At 45.9% G+C, this 15,126-nt stretch overlaps 1 protein-coding gene across 2 annotated transcripts in view; it reads left to right on the top strand.

Moving 5' to 3' along the window:
* BNC1 (basonuclin zinc finger protein 1) overlaps positions 1-15,126 on the top strand; it is a 109,200-nt gene that overhangs the window by 10,282 nt on the left and 83,792 nt on the right. The window lies entirely within an intron of this gene.

Below are 15,126 nucleotides of genomic sequence, written 5' to 3'. Positions count from 1 at the left end.
GTCTGTGTGCCGACACGACGTGCTGACTTTCCGTGATCTGAAATGTGAGCCAGGCCTAATTTCCCCACCTCTGTTGATGTTTATATCCTTAGGTAACTACAACGAACGTTAGGTTGAGGAAATATGCAAAGGCAGTCGACAATTTCCCCCCTCTTTGGTCTTCCCCACCGTCGGCATTTCCTTGTCTGGAGACGGATGATCTCCCCTCTTCTGTAATCCTGTTCCAGGTGATTGGGAAGAAATATGTTCTCTGCCAGCCTGTTTCTCACAAGGAAGGCCCTGGCGAGAGACCTCTTCCTCAAACCTATTGCAGCATGGAGAAGCCCCTGAAATGATTTTTCAGGCTTGAGGAACCTCGTAAGTTATGTCAACTAGCCATGGGTCTCTGCCACACACCCCAGAAGTAACAAGTGAAGACCCACCAGCCATAATTAAGCAGAAGAAAAAAGCTGCTGGTAGTGAAATGATTTAGTCCAGTGTTCAAAACAATTTCCCAATGTTCAAAACAATTTCAAAACGGATTCCCAGGTAGAGTCCGTTTTCGACATCACTTCATCAGTGACGTTCTTCTTCCTCTCTGATAATGTCTTGGTTTGTCATTCAGTCCCAAATTGGTCACATAATATCCAAATTTGTAGGGGGCTACTAATATTAATATTTTATAATGTGCAATTACTCTACAGCAGTGACCTGAAAATTTGGATATTATATGACCAATTTGGGACTGAACGACATAAACCAAGACATTATCAGAGACTAAGCAGAACGTCACTGATGAAGTGATGTCGAAAACAGACTCTGCCTGGGAATCTGTTTTGAAATTGTTTTGAACGTTGGAATAAATCATTTCGCCATCACCCGCTTGAGACTTTTTTCTTCCGTGATTCCCCTCTGGCTATAAATGTAATAAATAAAGAATAATAATTTTTAGATTTTTACGTTGCTATTCCCCAATGGTGTTTGTGCTTAACTACATAAAGGGTAGAAATGTTGAAGAAGAGCTGTTTAGTACATCTTTAGAGACAAAAGACAAGGAGCAATGGATTCAAATTACAGGAAAGGAACTTCCACTTAAATATTAGAAAGCGTTTCTGATGGTAAGGGCTGTTCGTTGATGGAACAGGCTGCCTTCTTTGGACGTTTTTTGAGGACTGAATGAGCGTTGATTTTTTAGGTCCCCAAAAAGGGATGGGGGGCTGGACTGGATGTCTCTCCGTGGTCTCTCCCAGCTCTGTATGATTCTCCATCCAGCGGCACCTTTTATAGACCAAGAAGATTTGTTCCAGCACAAGCTTTCAGTGAGTCAGAGTTTATGTCATCGGATCCCTCAAATCTGCCTAATTGTCGAACACTTCTTTCATCTGATAAAGTGAGCTCTGACTCATAAAAGTGCATGTTGGGGGTCATTAAAAAACCAAGGAGCAAGATGTGGGCTTGTGAGAAATTGCAACTGGGTAAAGGGGGGGGGGAGGATTCTGAAATCTCTCACCCTCAAAGATCTCCCCCTCCAGGATCCTATAAACCAGGGGTGGTCAAACTTGTGGCCCACCAGATGTCCATAGACTGCAATTCCCATGAGCCCCTGCCAGCGAATGCTGGACATCTGGAGGGCCACAGTTTGCCCACCCCTGCTATAAACCCCCAAGCCCTTGTCTAGGTTAATGTCCCCTTTATTGGAGTCCCGAGCAATTTGTTTGGTCTGGATTCTTCTGTTTGCATTTCACATGCCTCCTGGAGCATGCTCAGTCCTCATCTGCCTAGGGGCATGTTAATTTACAAGGTCGAATTTTGCATATCTAGGGAGTTTATCCCTTTACATAGACACTCGTTCCTTGCTTGTGGGTGGTCTGGTTAGGCTGATTTTTTTAAAAATTCTTTTTATTGGCACAAGGTCCCCATTTACTTTTTGTTCCAGCTGTATTGAGGCAGAAGAGTCTGGTGGTGTGTCTCTGCACCAGGAGAATGCATAAATTACTGAAACATAACTGAGGACGAGAACCGTTTTCAGAGTTGAAATTCCATTGCCTGCTCTCAGCTGTATTGTGATAAAAACACCGATACGATATAAGCTGTTACAGTGGCTGCAAGAGAACAGGTTTTTGGACTGCCATGGAATCCTCTTCATTAATTTTAATTAATTCATAGCAATATATAAGCTGTAAAGGACTCAACTAATGACTAAGTTTTCAACGAAGAGTCTTGGTCCGGTTCAAGCCAGGTGGAAGTCAAGTATGGATTTTTTTTTTAAATCCCTGCTCCTCCACATGCAGCCAGCTGGGCGACTTTGGGATCATCACAGTCCTGATAGTACTGTTTTCACAGAGCAGTTCTGTCAAGTCTCCCCCAGCCCCACCTACCTCACAGGGTGTCTGTTGTGGGGGGAGGAAAGGGAAGGCGATTGTAAGCTGCTTTGAGACTCTTTTGGGTAGAGAAAAGCAGCATATAAGAACCAACTCTTCTTCTTCTTCAGTAATCTCAGGGCTCTCTCAGCCTCCCCTCCCTCACAGGGCATCTGTTGTGGGGAGAGGAAAGGGAAGGCAATTGTAAACTGCTTTGAGACTCCTTCGGGTAGAGAAAAGCGGCATATAAGAACCAACTCTTCTTCTTCTTCAGTAATATCAGGGCTCTCTCAGCCTCACCTCCCTCACAGAGTGTCTGTTGTGGGGAGAGGAAATGGAAGGCAATTGTAAGCCACTTTGATACTCCTTTGGGCAGTGAAAAGTAGGGTATAAAACCCAACTCTTTTTCTTCTAACATATTTTTGAGAACAGAGCACTGTACATTAGAGGTGCTAGAGCTGGCTGTGAGAATGCTGCCTTACCTCAGGCAGACCATCGGTTCAGCTGCCTACTCTAGGGCAGAGTCTGCACTTACTTTGTTTATTCCATTGTCAATCCTGTTGAATTCAGATCGATTTGAACTCGGGTCTTCCTTCCCCCCCCCCCATTGAAACAGAAAAGTGTTCTGCAGGTGGTTAGGGTAGTTCAGAAGGGGGGGGGCAAGCCTCTTTTCTTGAAGGGGGGAGGGGAGAGAGGATTGAAGAATGCAGAGGAGGGAGAAAAAAATCCAAGACCGACAGAAGTTGAGAGAAATTAGGGGCTTCTCCTTTAAGGCAAGTTTGTCACATGATCAGCTTTGGCCAATCAGGGGTTCTCTACCACGGAGCAGAGCCCAGATTCAAAACAGCCTGCTTTCTCAATTTGATTTTTAAAATATTGAGCATTAAAAGCACTCTAAGATATCACACAATAAAGGATCAATCCTTCTTGTTGCAGAAGTAAAATTTAAATCACCCAATATTGAAACGGAAATTGCATTCTGCGTAGATGGCAGGGACTGAATTGACCTGGGATTGGAATAAAAGCTCCGTGCAGTTTACACCCAGGTCTCTAGGAACAAAAAGTCCTCCCAAATATCTCCTACCTGAGAACATTTACCTGGAGATGGTGGAGACAGAAGCTGGGTCATTCCTGATGCAAACCATAAGCTGTACCACTGAGTCATGTGCCTTTCCCCTACAAGCCTTCATTCCTTCTGGACAGTTATTCTCAAACGGTGTGCCCAGACATGCCAACTTGCTAGGGGAGAGAAATAAATTAAGCAATGAAGGTGAGAACCCTTCTCCCAGAAAATGGTTAATTGCTATACCTCCTCGGCACTATACAATTACCTTTTGTTAAAAGTCGTTAATTGGTAGAACAGGGAAAATGGTGTCGGCAAGGGATTGACTGAAGGAACATGGTGCTCATGTGGGCAGGATTTTTGAGATGCTGCGGTGCCTCCACCAGGTCTGGCCAAATCACGCAAATGGGGCAGAGGCTGCGGCTAGACCCAGACAAGTCGTCTAGTAGCTTCAGATCATCCAGTAGCCACTACCACACCTGGATGAATTCTGCAATAGCAGCTTGCTCAGTGGTCACTGCTGGACCAATGTATCTTCCCTCCAGGGTAAGACAGAGAGAAAAAGCCATTGCCTTTTACCGACAGAAACCAAGGCTTGAAGGCTGGCAATATGGTTGCGGTTGCTTAGAAACCCCCATAACAGCCATTGAGATCTCAGTTGTTGTTTATTTCTTAAAGGTAAAGGCACTGCTTTTATTATTTGAGGGTGGGATTAACTGCCACTGTTGGTGTTGTAAAAAGATCTGTCTTGTTTTCTTGCAGCCCAAGTCTCTGGATGTAAATATCCACAGGTGTTGCCATACTGAGAATTAAATGTAGGAGAGCACCAAAAACTATCAACACTCAGGTTTGGACTATAGGCAGCGAAAAACAAGCAGCAGGTCAAACAGCTGACTGGTGCAATTGCACCCGGTTTGAAACAGCTCCTGCACCTGTGCGCGGACCCAAAATGAAACAGGGCCTTGAATTTCTATGACTCTCGAAATCTCTCAGTTCCTTTCCAAATGCTTGTTGCGTTTGTGGGTTTTCTTCAAGTCCCTCGAGTGGTGCCAAGTCAGGTGGCCGTGAGGTTTTTGAGCAGATCTTGTCTGTGGGAAAATTACACAGGCAAACGCCGTGTAGGGCCCTACCTCAAGTCTTGGCACGCTGGCTAACATGCATGGAAATTAAAGGTAATATTGCAGAGATCAAAATCTACCCTTTCGGTTGATGCAGTTTAACGTCCCCTTCTCTTTACCTGACCTGCATATTTCCACGGCTTGGTATGAAACCCGACTTGCATGTGTTTTGCATGGGATTGATACGATGATGGGTTTTTGGTTTCATCCTGATGTTTTGATTGTTTGGTTTTTTTAAAGCTTTAGTTGGTTGCAAAAGTGGCTCGGGGGAATCAAAGGCAATGAACTGGAAAATGTTCCTTAGGGGAGAAGATTCTCATCGAGGGTTCCCAACTCTGGATAGGGAACATCTTGGAGATTTGGGAGCAGAGTCCAGGCAGGCAGGGTTTGGGGAAAGAGTTTGGCAGGGGCTCTGATGATGCAGGGGCCACCCTCTGAAATGACCTTTTCCTCCAAGGGAACTGAATCTGGGGAGGCAGTTGTCATTCCTTCACATCCAGAGACTGAAGCTGCGAGCAAACAAGACGGATCCTTTTACAACACCAACAGTAGCAGTTAATCCCGCCCTCAAATAATAGAAGCAGTGCCTTTACCTTTAAGAAGTAAACAACAACTGAGATCTCAATGGCTGTTATGGGGGTTTCTAAGCAACCGCAACCATATTGCCAGCCTTCAAGCCTTGGTTTCTGTTGGTAAAAGGCAATGGCTTCTACTCTCTGGCCTGTTTTTGGACAGGGCTGGACTCAGGCATGAAGAGGGGTGTCTGATTGCATCCTGCTCTTTATACCTGATGGCCTGGAAGATGGCTGGTGAATGCTGGGGAAGGGAGGTTCTCAGATGCATCTGGATCCACACGAGACAGATGATGGTGATGCTTTGGAGGGGTTTCCTCCACCTCATGGTTTGTATGACCCACTGGTCATACAAACTGGTATGACCCATCAGGGGTCTTCATATGTTCTTATGAGGGGAAGGCCTTGGCCTCCCTGCCCTGTTGCTGCCCCTCCAAAGGAACTGGTTGGCCACTGTGTGAGGCAGGATGCTGGATCAGATGGACCACTGGTCTGATCCAGCAGGGCCCTTCTTATCTTCATATGAAGGCCTCAGCCTCCGTGCCCTGTGGTTGGCCTTCCAAAGGAACTGGCTGGCCACTGTGTAAGGCAGGATGCTGTACTAGATACAACACTGGTCTGATCCAGCAGAGCTCTTTGTGAATTCTTATATGCTGCTTTTTCTCCCCTACTCTTCAATTGGTTTCCAGAGATCCAGACGACACCATAAACATTCAAACCAACAACCGCAGATTCAACCAATCAGTTCAATTCTATTATTCTAATTTAAGGTCAATTTCCAAGGTCCATTCAGCCTCACTACCCTCCCCACCCAACCCAAGCACACCAGAGATAACACTTCCTGCTCTTCCCTGGCCAACTCTTTCTAAGGCTTCCACTGGAAAAGCCCAGGATTGTAACAGAGAATCTACTCCTTAGATACACACATTCTGCCATTAGGCAGTTTGATAGCATCTGATGTTAATAGGGCAGGCAGGCATTTTTTCCTAAACCTTTGATTGATCCTCCTGGGCGTAGCCCTGTTCCATTAATTAACTCCTTTGGATCTGCATAGGCTTACTGGGAGGGGGTGCTGTAAAGAGGAAAGAATAGTTTTCTTTGTTTGCTTTGTGAGATCTGTGCCTGTTTAGAAGAGGCAAGTCTTCCATCTTGCGCGGCAAGGAATGCCTCTTCTCTTGCCAACGGGAGGAATGCCTCTTCTGAGACAGTGCTTGCTGTCGGCACTTTATACTTGTCTTTAAAGGATTTGTTTCCAAAAACAAGACAAAACTGGCTCATCGTGGGGTGCCTCTTCTAGTTGATCAGAATCTAACCAGTTAACCCGTTCGTTGACGAAGCCTCACGGCCGCTCATGTTCTTCACGCCTTTTAGAAATTAGTTGCCTGAAACTAACCTGAAATTTAGATGTGATTTTTGTGTCCTGAATGGTATTAGCCAGTAACAATTAAAATTGGGGGAGGGTAGGAATTCCATGTCTCTGTCTATCCTATAGGGCAGTGGTCCCCATCTTCAAAAAAGGGGGAAAGGAGGATCAGGGCAACTATCGATCCGTCAGTTTGACATCTGTAGCTGGCAAAATGTTGGAACAAATCATCAAACACTCGGTCCTTGAGCAGCTAGAACTGAGAGCTGTGATTTCTAAGACCCAGCATGGGTTTTGCAAGAACAAGTCATGTCAGACTAAACTTCTCTCTTTTTTCGAGAAAGTGACTACCTTGCTGGATCAGGGGAATGCCGTGGACATAGTTTAGCTGGATTTCAGTAAAGCTTTTCATAAGGTTCCACATGATATTCTTATTGGCAAAGGGGGGGAGGGTAGCAAACACAACAGAATCAGAAGACAGGATGATCTTGATAGGCTCAAGAACTGGTCTAAACTGAATAAAATGAAATTCAATAGGGACAAATGTAAAGTTCTGCATTAAGGTAGGAAAAGCCATAGACATGGGGGAGACTTGACTTGGCAGTAGTATGTGCGAAAAGGATCAAGGAGTCTTAGTAGACCATACATTGAACATGAGTCAGCAGTGTGACTTGGTAGCTAAAAAGGCAAATGGGATTTGGGGCTGTATTAAACAAAGTATCATGTCCAGATCACGGGAGGTGATGGTACTGCTTTACTCTGCTCTGGTTCGGCCTAACTTGAAGTACTGTGTTCAGTTTTGGGCACCCCAGTTAAAGAGGTATGAAGACAAATTGGAGCATGTCCAGAGGAGGGCAACAAAGATGGTGAGGGATTTGGAAACCAAGACATATGAAGAAAGGTTGGGGGAGCTTGGCCTGTTTAGCCTGGAGAGGAGACGACTGAGAGGGGATCTGATAACCATCTTCAAGTATTTAAAAGGCTGCCATATGGAGGATGGAGCAGAATTGTTCTCTCTTGCCCCAGAGGGACAGACCAGAACGAATGGGATGAAATTAATTCAAAATTCATTTGAGTTCTCTCATTATTCCTGCATGCGTACTCCCACCTTAAACCATGTTCTGTTTCCCCTTGTCCTCCTCGAGCCTGTCTGTTAAAGTGAGCGGGTGATGTCACTTCCAGGAACGTGGCCAGCTGACATCACTTCCTGGGCTCCTCCATGATCAAAAAAATTGAAAAAGGCTGCTATAGACACCTGACAAGAAGGGTCAGGGACTAGAGGTTGCAGGGCCAAATCCATATGCCCCTACCCCACAACCTAGTGACAAGAAAGCCATGTATCAGGAACGCTAGCTGAGAACGTCCACCTGAAATTCGTTCCTCCCCATAATACTAAAACACCGAGCATCTTGTCACATATTTCCTTTTCCCGTAGTTGCCGACAACATCAGGTGCACAACATCCAAAGGAGTTGCCAAGTTATCCTGTTGCAAGCAAAGCCACAAAGGAGAAGAGAGTGGAAATCTCTATGGTTGGCTAAAATCCAGCTCCAGCCAAAAAGCATCTGTAGTAGCTTCACTGTCTCGGTGACTTCCATAGACTCCCTTATGGAGAGCCGTGTGGCTCATTGGCAGTGCACGTGGGTCAGGAAAACTGCAATTTACGACACAATTTAAATTCTGCCCTGATGACCAAAGGAAAGAAAAGAGATTCAAAACAAATGAGGTTGGAAAAAAATCTATGAAATGCTCTAAAACTGGGGTAGTCAACCTGTGGTCCTCCAGATGTTCATGGACTACAATTCCCAGGAGCCCCTGCCAGCATTTGCTCATGGGAATTGTAGTCCATGGACATCTGGAGGACCACAGGTTGACTACCCCTGCTCTAAAAGATTCGGTTTCCATGTTCTCTTTCAAATTGACTTGGTTCGCACATGAATCGCTCTGGGGTGAATTACAGGTGAAAATGGGCTGTTGAGTCACACCATGGGCAGAACTTGGCATAGTGCATCATCACGCCATGCTTAAGTCCATCCAGGAGTCAGTTCATGCACTCTACTGACAGAGGTCAAGCATGCAAAGCCTTGATTTGCTACCTGAAGTCCTTTAAGTTGGAGATTTTGGGGAAGTTGAACCTGGAACTTTCTGCATAGACAGCGTGACACCTTTTGCCAAGCCACAGTCCATTTGCTAAGCCCCTACTGAGCCTTAGAATCATAGAATAATAGAGTTGGAAGGGACCTCATGGGTCATCTAGTCTAACCCCCTGCACTATGCAGGACACTCACAACCTTCTCGCTCATCCACTGTCACCTGCCACCCCCTTGAACCTTCACAGAATCAGCCTCTCCGTCAGATGTCTATCCAGCCTCTGTTTAAAAATTTCCAAAGATGGAGAACCCACCACCTCCCGAGGAAGCCTGTTCCACTGAGGAACCGCTCTGACTGTCAGGAACTTCTTCCGGATGTTTAGATGGAATTTCTATTTAATTAATTTCATCGCATTGGTTCTGGTCTGTCCCTCTGGGGCAAGAGAGAACAATTCTGCTCCATCCTTCATATGGCACCCTTTTAAATACTTGGTAAGGATGAGCCACTGCTGGTGTCTTATAACTGGTCTCTCTAACTTGATGTCACTTACTTTGACGGACAGCAGCTTTTGTCCCAAAACAGGCCTCAGAGATCTCTGGTTTGGCTACCGCAGAATACTTCTGGCATCACAACTTGCTTCACATGGAAGTTAGATGCGACGAGGTGACTTTTGTGTACGTCATCGTGCTTCTCTAGGGACAGCTCGACACCCTGTCGATAGATTGATTCCGTTTATATCCCACCCTCGTGGCAGTCTGGCTCAGGGCGGTGTTCACAGCATTAATAAAACAATAATATAACAAAATAATACATATCAAAACTGTTGAAAACCATCTTTAAATAACAGCAACATCAATTTCAGCTAATATTTCTAGCACTTGGATAAGTCCATTGCCCGATATAGATGTAGACGTAGGAGTGTTTTTAATGGGGAGCCCGTTAGATGTTATCAATTTACTGGGCCCAACCAAAAGCCTCGCAGAAGAGCTCCATCTTGCAGACCCTGCGGAACTATGGCAGTTCCGCCAATGCTCAGATCTCTTCCAGGAGCTCATTCCACCAAGTAGGGGCCAGGACTGAAAATGTCTTGGCCCTGTTGAGGCCAGATGTACTTCCTCGGGGCCAGGGACTACCAACCGGTCGGTATTTGCAGAGTAGATCGTTCTACGGGGGACATAGGCAGAGAGGCGGTCCCTCGGGTACACTTCAGAGGTATTAAATACTTTTTAAAAAAAAAACGTGAGGCTCAGCAATAATTACACATCTAGGACTTGAGGCAAATCTGGAACGGTTCTAGGGCATAATTGTTAATTTCAATACTCTGACTCTTCGTGTCCCTTTGTAGTTACGATTTGTGTTTCGGTTCCAGCATCTTCATTTGGACGGGACCTCACTTCCCAAGCTAACCCTGCAGGCGTTTCATCTGAGTCCTCTGGTTGAGAGCGAAGGCTGAAATTACTCATTACACACAACACGGAGGTTGTGCCAAAAATGGCGCTCCTGGGCTGAGCTCTCCCTTTTTCCATTGTGATGTTCAGCAACCCCCTTCTTAAGACATATAAGAACAACTTCTTCCTTCTTCTTCCTCTTCCTTCTTTCTTCTTCTTCCTCTTTCTTCTTCTTCTTCCTTCTTCTTCTTCCTTCCTTCTTCCTTCTTCCTCTTTCTTCTTCTTCCTCTTCCTTCTTTCTTCTTCTTCTTCCTCTTTCTTCTTCTTCCTTCTTCCTCTTTCTTCTTCCTTCTTCTTCTTTCTTCCTTCTTTCTTCTTCTTCTTCTTCTTCTTCTTCTTCTTCTTCTTCTTTCTTCTTCTTCTTCTTCTTCTTGATCAACGGCTCAGCGCTTGAAATGACCAGATTCTGTTCATTACAAGGCAAAAAAGGGAGGCTCTAGAAGTGGGGAAGCCATCCGGTTAGAGAAATAATTTCAGGACATTTAGGACATGGTGTTTGCCCCGTGTTCCGTTTTCTCCGTCAGATGTTCCGTTTCATGGTGTGGGGAGCTGTGGGGAGGCAAAGGTGTGGGTAGTGATGTCACTTCCAGGCGCAAGGCAGGGCACCTGATATCACTTCTGAGGTTCCCTGAAATCTGAAAAATTATTTCAGGGGCTCCTCCTTCAAGGGTCGGAAAAGGCTGATCTAGAATAGACTGGTTTGTCCACAAAACACTCCTCCAACAGTTCAAATGGATCAACTAACTTCTTGTCAGCTTTCTTGGTTGATCAACTGCCACATGCCTACATAGTGATGGGGAATACCAATTACTGATTTTGGTCACCAGCAGTGCAGCCTTACTCTTAAGGAACTCTTCTAGCTCCTTCATGGCGACCTTGCCCATCTCCTCCTCATTCTCATTTCTTGAGCGCAGTCTCCCTTTCGGTTGACGATGGAGCCACGAATAGAAAATTGTTCCCAATCTCAGTTTCTTCATCCTCAGCATTACAGTTGTGTAATCTCCCCAGGACCATGAGTTTTGTCTCCTTGATGTTCGGCTCTAAACCTGCCTTGGCACTTTCTGGTTGAACCTCCACCAGGAGACGTTTCAAGTTTTCACTGCGTTCTGCCAGGAACAAAGTGTCGTCTGCATATCTCAAACTGTTAACGTTCCTTGTGCCAATTTTCAATCTACTTTCATCTAAAGCTAATCCAGCTTTCCTTATGATCTACTCGACATACAGATGGTTGAGAGGGGAGGGGGAACTCACCTTGCTGCTGTTTTCTAATATCAAATGTAGTGGGTTGCTTTTTTTTAATGTATGTCTATCACTCCTGATTAAGGTAGGTAGTAGAATTTGGTTGCATATAGTCATAGGCCTTTACAAAATATAAGAGACTTTTAAAGGTAAAGGTATCCCCTGTGCAAGCACCGGGTCATGTCTGACCCTCTAGGGTTTTCATGGCAGACTCAATACAGGGTAGTTTGCCAGTGCCTTCCCCAGTCATTACTGTTTACCCCCCAGCAAACTGGGTACTCATTTTACCGACCTCGGAAGGATGGAAGGCTGAGTCAACCTTGAGCCGGCTGCTGGGATTGAACTCCCAGCCTCATGGTCAGAGCGTTCAGACTGCATGTCTGCTGCCTTACCACTCTACACCACAAAAGTCTCTAAGAGACTTTTAGCGGAATGCAATCAGGAGCGAATGTCCCCACAAACAGACTGGCATTTCCTGACATCTCACGTCCCAATAAAAGAGAGACCTGCTTAAACCTGCATCGTCTCAGTTTGCACTTCATTACCCCTACTGCTCACAGCCAATGATCTAAACCAACCTTTCTCAACATTTTTACCACTGACAAACCCCTCAGGCTTCGAGAAACCCCATAAGTGGTGCTATGGGGCAGAATAGGGTTGGGAAGCAGAGCTGTGGACATGCCCACCCGGGGCCCCTCCCCTTCCCACCCCCTCCAGGCCCATCAGTGGACATTTTGGGAGGAGAGTGGTGGGTCAACAGGACCATATACAATCATATCACCATAAATCCTTAACAATTTTTTTTTTAATTAAAAAATTAACACCCACCCGTTCGGGAAACCCTTCCCGAGCCACGAAATCCTGGTTGAGAAAGCCTGATTTAGACTGAAATGGGGAAAGCACAAGAGGAAAAAATGGAAAAGCACAATGGGAAAAGCACCATCTTTGATGGCCTTTCGACATTGCCCATTTCCCAGTTGTCTTGAGCCGTGGGGCTTGGCAGTCCCTTTGAGCGTTAAGCAGTGGTTAACAGGTTGTCCATCACCGAATGTTTACTCCCTGAGTGACAAAGAACACATCTGGGCAGCATGCAGCGTTTGATCTGAAATGCCAGATGCAGCCTGCTGGGAACGGTGACAAGGCCAGGATTTTTTGCTGAGCAGTTCAAAGCACGGAATCGAACGGGCTGTTCTGATATCTTAATTCGGCTGCTTCTTTCCCCTGCAGTCGCGTCTACTTGAAAGGAAACATGCCTCGTCTGCCCTGATAGGCACTCAGAGGCACTTCTCCCACTGGTCTTTGTCATGCACATTCTTACAACGCAACAGGCCGCATCTTGTGCTCTGGTTTATCTGTAGATGCTGCTGTTTTCGTCCCCAACCTCAAAGGAAGCTTGAAAAATGAACAGGACCGTAGGGGAAAGAGGGGAAAGAGGTTTAAAGGGCAGGAACAGGCATCCTTTTCAGATGTTCGAGATCTGGGTCTACACGTCGCATCAAGGAAAAAGCAGGGCTGAACTTGCTGCCCCAATCACTGCGCATGGATTGGTGCTGTCGGGGCGCAAGCGCATGGGTGTGATTAGCTACCTGGGCATCTCGCCTCGGCAGGCAGGGAGCGCATAGAACCAGGGGGCTTAGAACTTGCGACTCGATACTTGCTCTTTTTATTTATTGCCTTGACTGATATCCCACCACTCTGAGTTGCATCTAAGTTCTATCTTGTAAGTTGTATCTCAGTTGGTCCAAGCCATGGAAGCAGGGCAAAGCGGGCACAATCGGACTCTATCCCACTCTTCTCCTGGCTTCCCTCCAAGGAGTGGCATAAATGGTCCTGCCCTTCTCCATACCTGCAGGAAGGCCTTCTAAATTCCCTCAGAACAACATTTGCTCAGGATCCTTGGGCCAAAGGAGATGAAGCTGCCTAAGGAGGTGGTGAGCTCCCCCTCACTGGCAGTCTTCAAGCAAAGGTTGGATATACACTTTTCTTGGATGCTTTAGGATGCTTGGGGCTGATCCTGCGTTGAGCAGGGGGTTGGACTAGATGGCCTCTACGGACCCTTCCAACTCTATGATTCTGTGATTCTGCTTCTGAGCAGGGGGTTGGACTAGATGGCCTGTATGGCCCCTTCCAACTCTATGATTCTGTGATTCTATGATTCTAAGCTGGCCTTGACCAGGGTCCTAAACCTTTGAGAGCTGAGGCACATTTCTAAAGGTTTAAAGGGCGTGTGGCATGTCTGAACTCTTGGATTGGAAATAGGGTATTTTCATGGATCTGGGTTTGAAGTTGCTTTGGGATTCAATCGGACGGGGAAGAATGTAATAAATATGAGCATTCGTAGAGAAGCTACAATCAATGACCGTGGCTGAGCATGATGGCATCTTACCCATGGCACAAAGAGGGTGTCTTATCAGGCTTAGAGCTGACTTTTTGCATGCAAACATACACTTACTTCAAGAAGGACGTAGATAAAATTGAAAGGGTACAGAGGAGAGCGACGAGGATGATCTGGGGCCAAGGGACCAAGCCCTATGAAGATAGGTTGAGGGACTTGGGAATGTTCAGCCTGGAGAAAAGGAGGTTGAGAGGGGACATGAGAGCCCTCTTTAAGTATTTGAAAGGTTGTCACTTGGAGGAGGGCAGGATGCTGTTTCTGCTGGCTGCAGAGGAAAGGACACGCAGTAATGGGTTTAAACTACAACGATATAGGCTAGATATCGGGAAAACGTTTTTCACAGTCAGAGTAGTTCAGCAGTGGAATAGGCTGCCTAAGGAGGTGGTGAGCTCCCCCTCACTGGCAGTCTTCAAGCAAAGGTTGGATACACACTTTTCTTGGATGCTTTAGGATGCTTAGGGCTGATCCTGCGTTGAGCAGGGGGTTGGACTAGATGGCCTGTATGGCCCCTTCCAACTCTATGATTCTATGATTCAGTCCAAAAGGCTGTATTTGTCTAAAGCAGAGGTCTTTAATTTTTCATCGGGACCCAAGCGCTTTACACATAGAGGATCTATTGCCGATACGTATAATCTCAGGGTTGTCTTGTTTTTAAAGACTCCACGCCTTTCATTTTGGAGGCTCAGCATCTTACTTTAGAAGAAATGCAGACAGCAGATGCCAGAAGGGTCTTACACACCCAATTCAGTTACTTGACTTTTAATTATCTTTGTGAGCTCTTTGAAGGACTAGGCCAGGCGTTCTCAAGCATTGTTTTGTGAAATGTCGGGGTTTCTTGACAGTCCTGAAAAGGTTTTCCCGAATGGGCAGGAGTTAATTCATGTTTAATATTTTGGAATATGTTAATCAGGTGACATGACCATATATAGTCATGTAACCCACCCCCATGACCAGTGATTGGCCTGGAGGGGGTGGGAAGGGGAGGGGCCTCTGGTGGGCGTGTCCACAGCTCGGCTTCCCAACCACATTCTGCATGATTGTGCCACTTCTGGGGTTTCTCGAAGCCTGAAGAATGTTTCAGGGATTTCTCAACAGTAAAAAAAAGTTTACAAAAGCTTATGGTGGCTGCCAGTGTTTTCCTCATCCCAATTTCTCCTCTGATTTCTGCAGTTTTAAATGTCCTAGTTGCATTTCTGAAGCTGTCCTTGGGTCCTCAGACGCTCAAAAGAAAAGTGGGCACGTAATTCAAAAAATATATTTTAAATAAAGCAGAGCCAAAGCATTCAGAATTCTCCGGTTTCCCCCCTCCCTCTGAATTCTGTGCAGAGCACCATGCATGAGCAATCTGCTATAGCTTTCAGCTCCTTTCATTTCATGTGCATCCTCTTTTCTTCTCTGTATAACTGATGTTACCAAAAAGCTCTTGTGATACGTCTGCAGTATTTGATCAAGGCCAGTTTTGTGCAGTGTTCTTACCAGTGCTCAGAAGTGGCGCATGG

The sequence above is a fragment of the Paroedura picta genome, chromosome 18, assembly GCF_049243985.1.
Source record: "Paroedura picta isolate Pp20150507F chromosome 18, Ppicta_v3.0, whole genome shotgun sequence".
In the NCBI taxonomy this organism is placed as follows: Eukaryota; Metazoa; Chordata; class Lepidosauria; order Squamata; family Gekkonidae; genus Paroedura; species Paroedura picta.
Note: the sequence above shows the minus strand (reverse complement) of the source record. Positions and strands in the feature narration are given on the sequence as shown.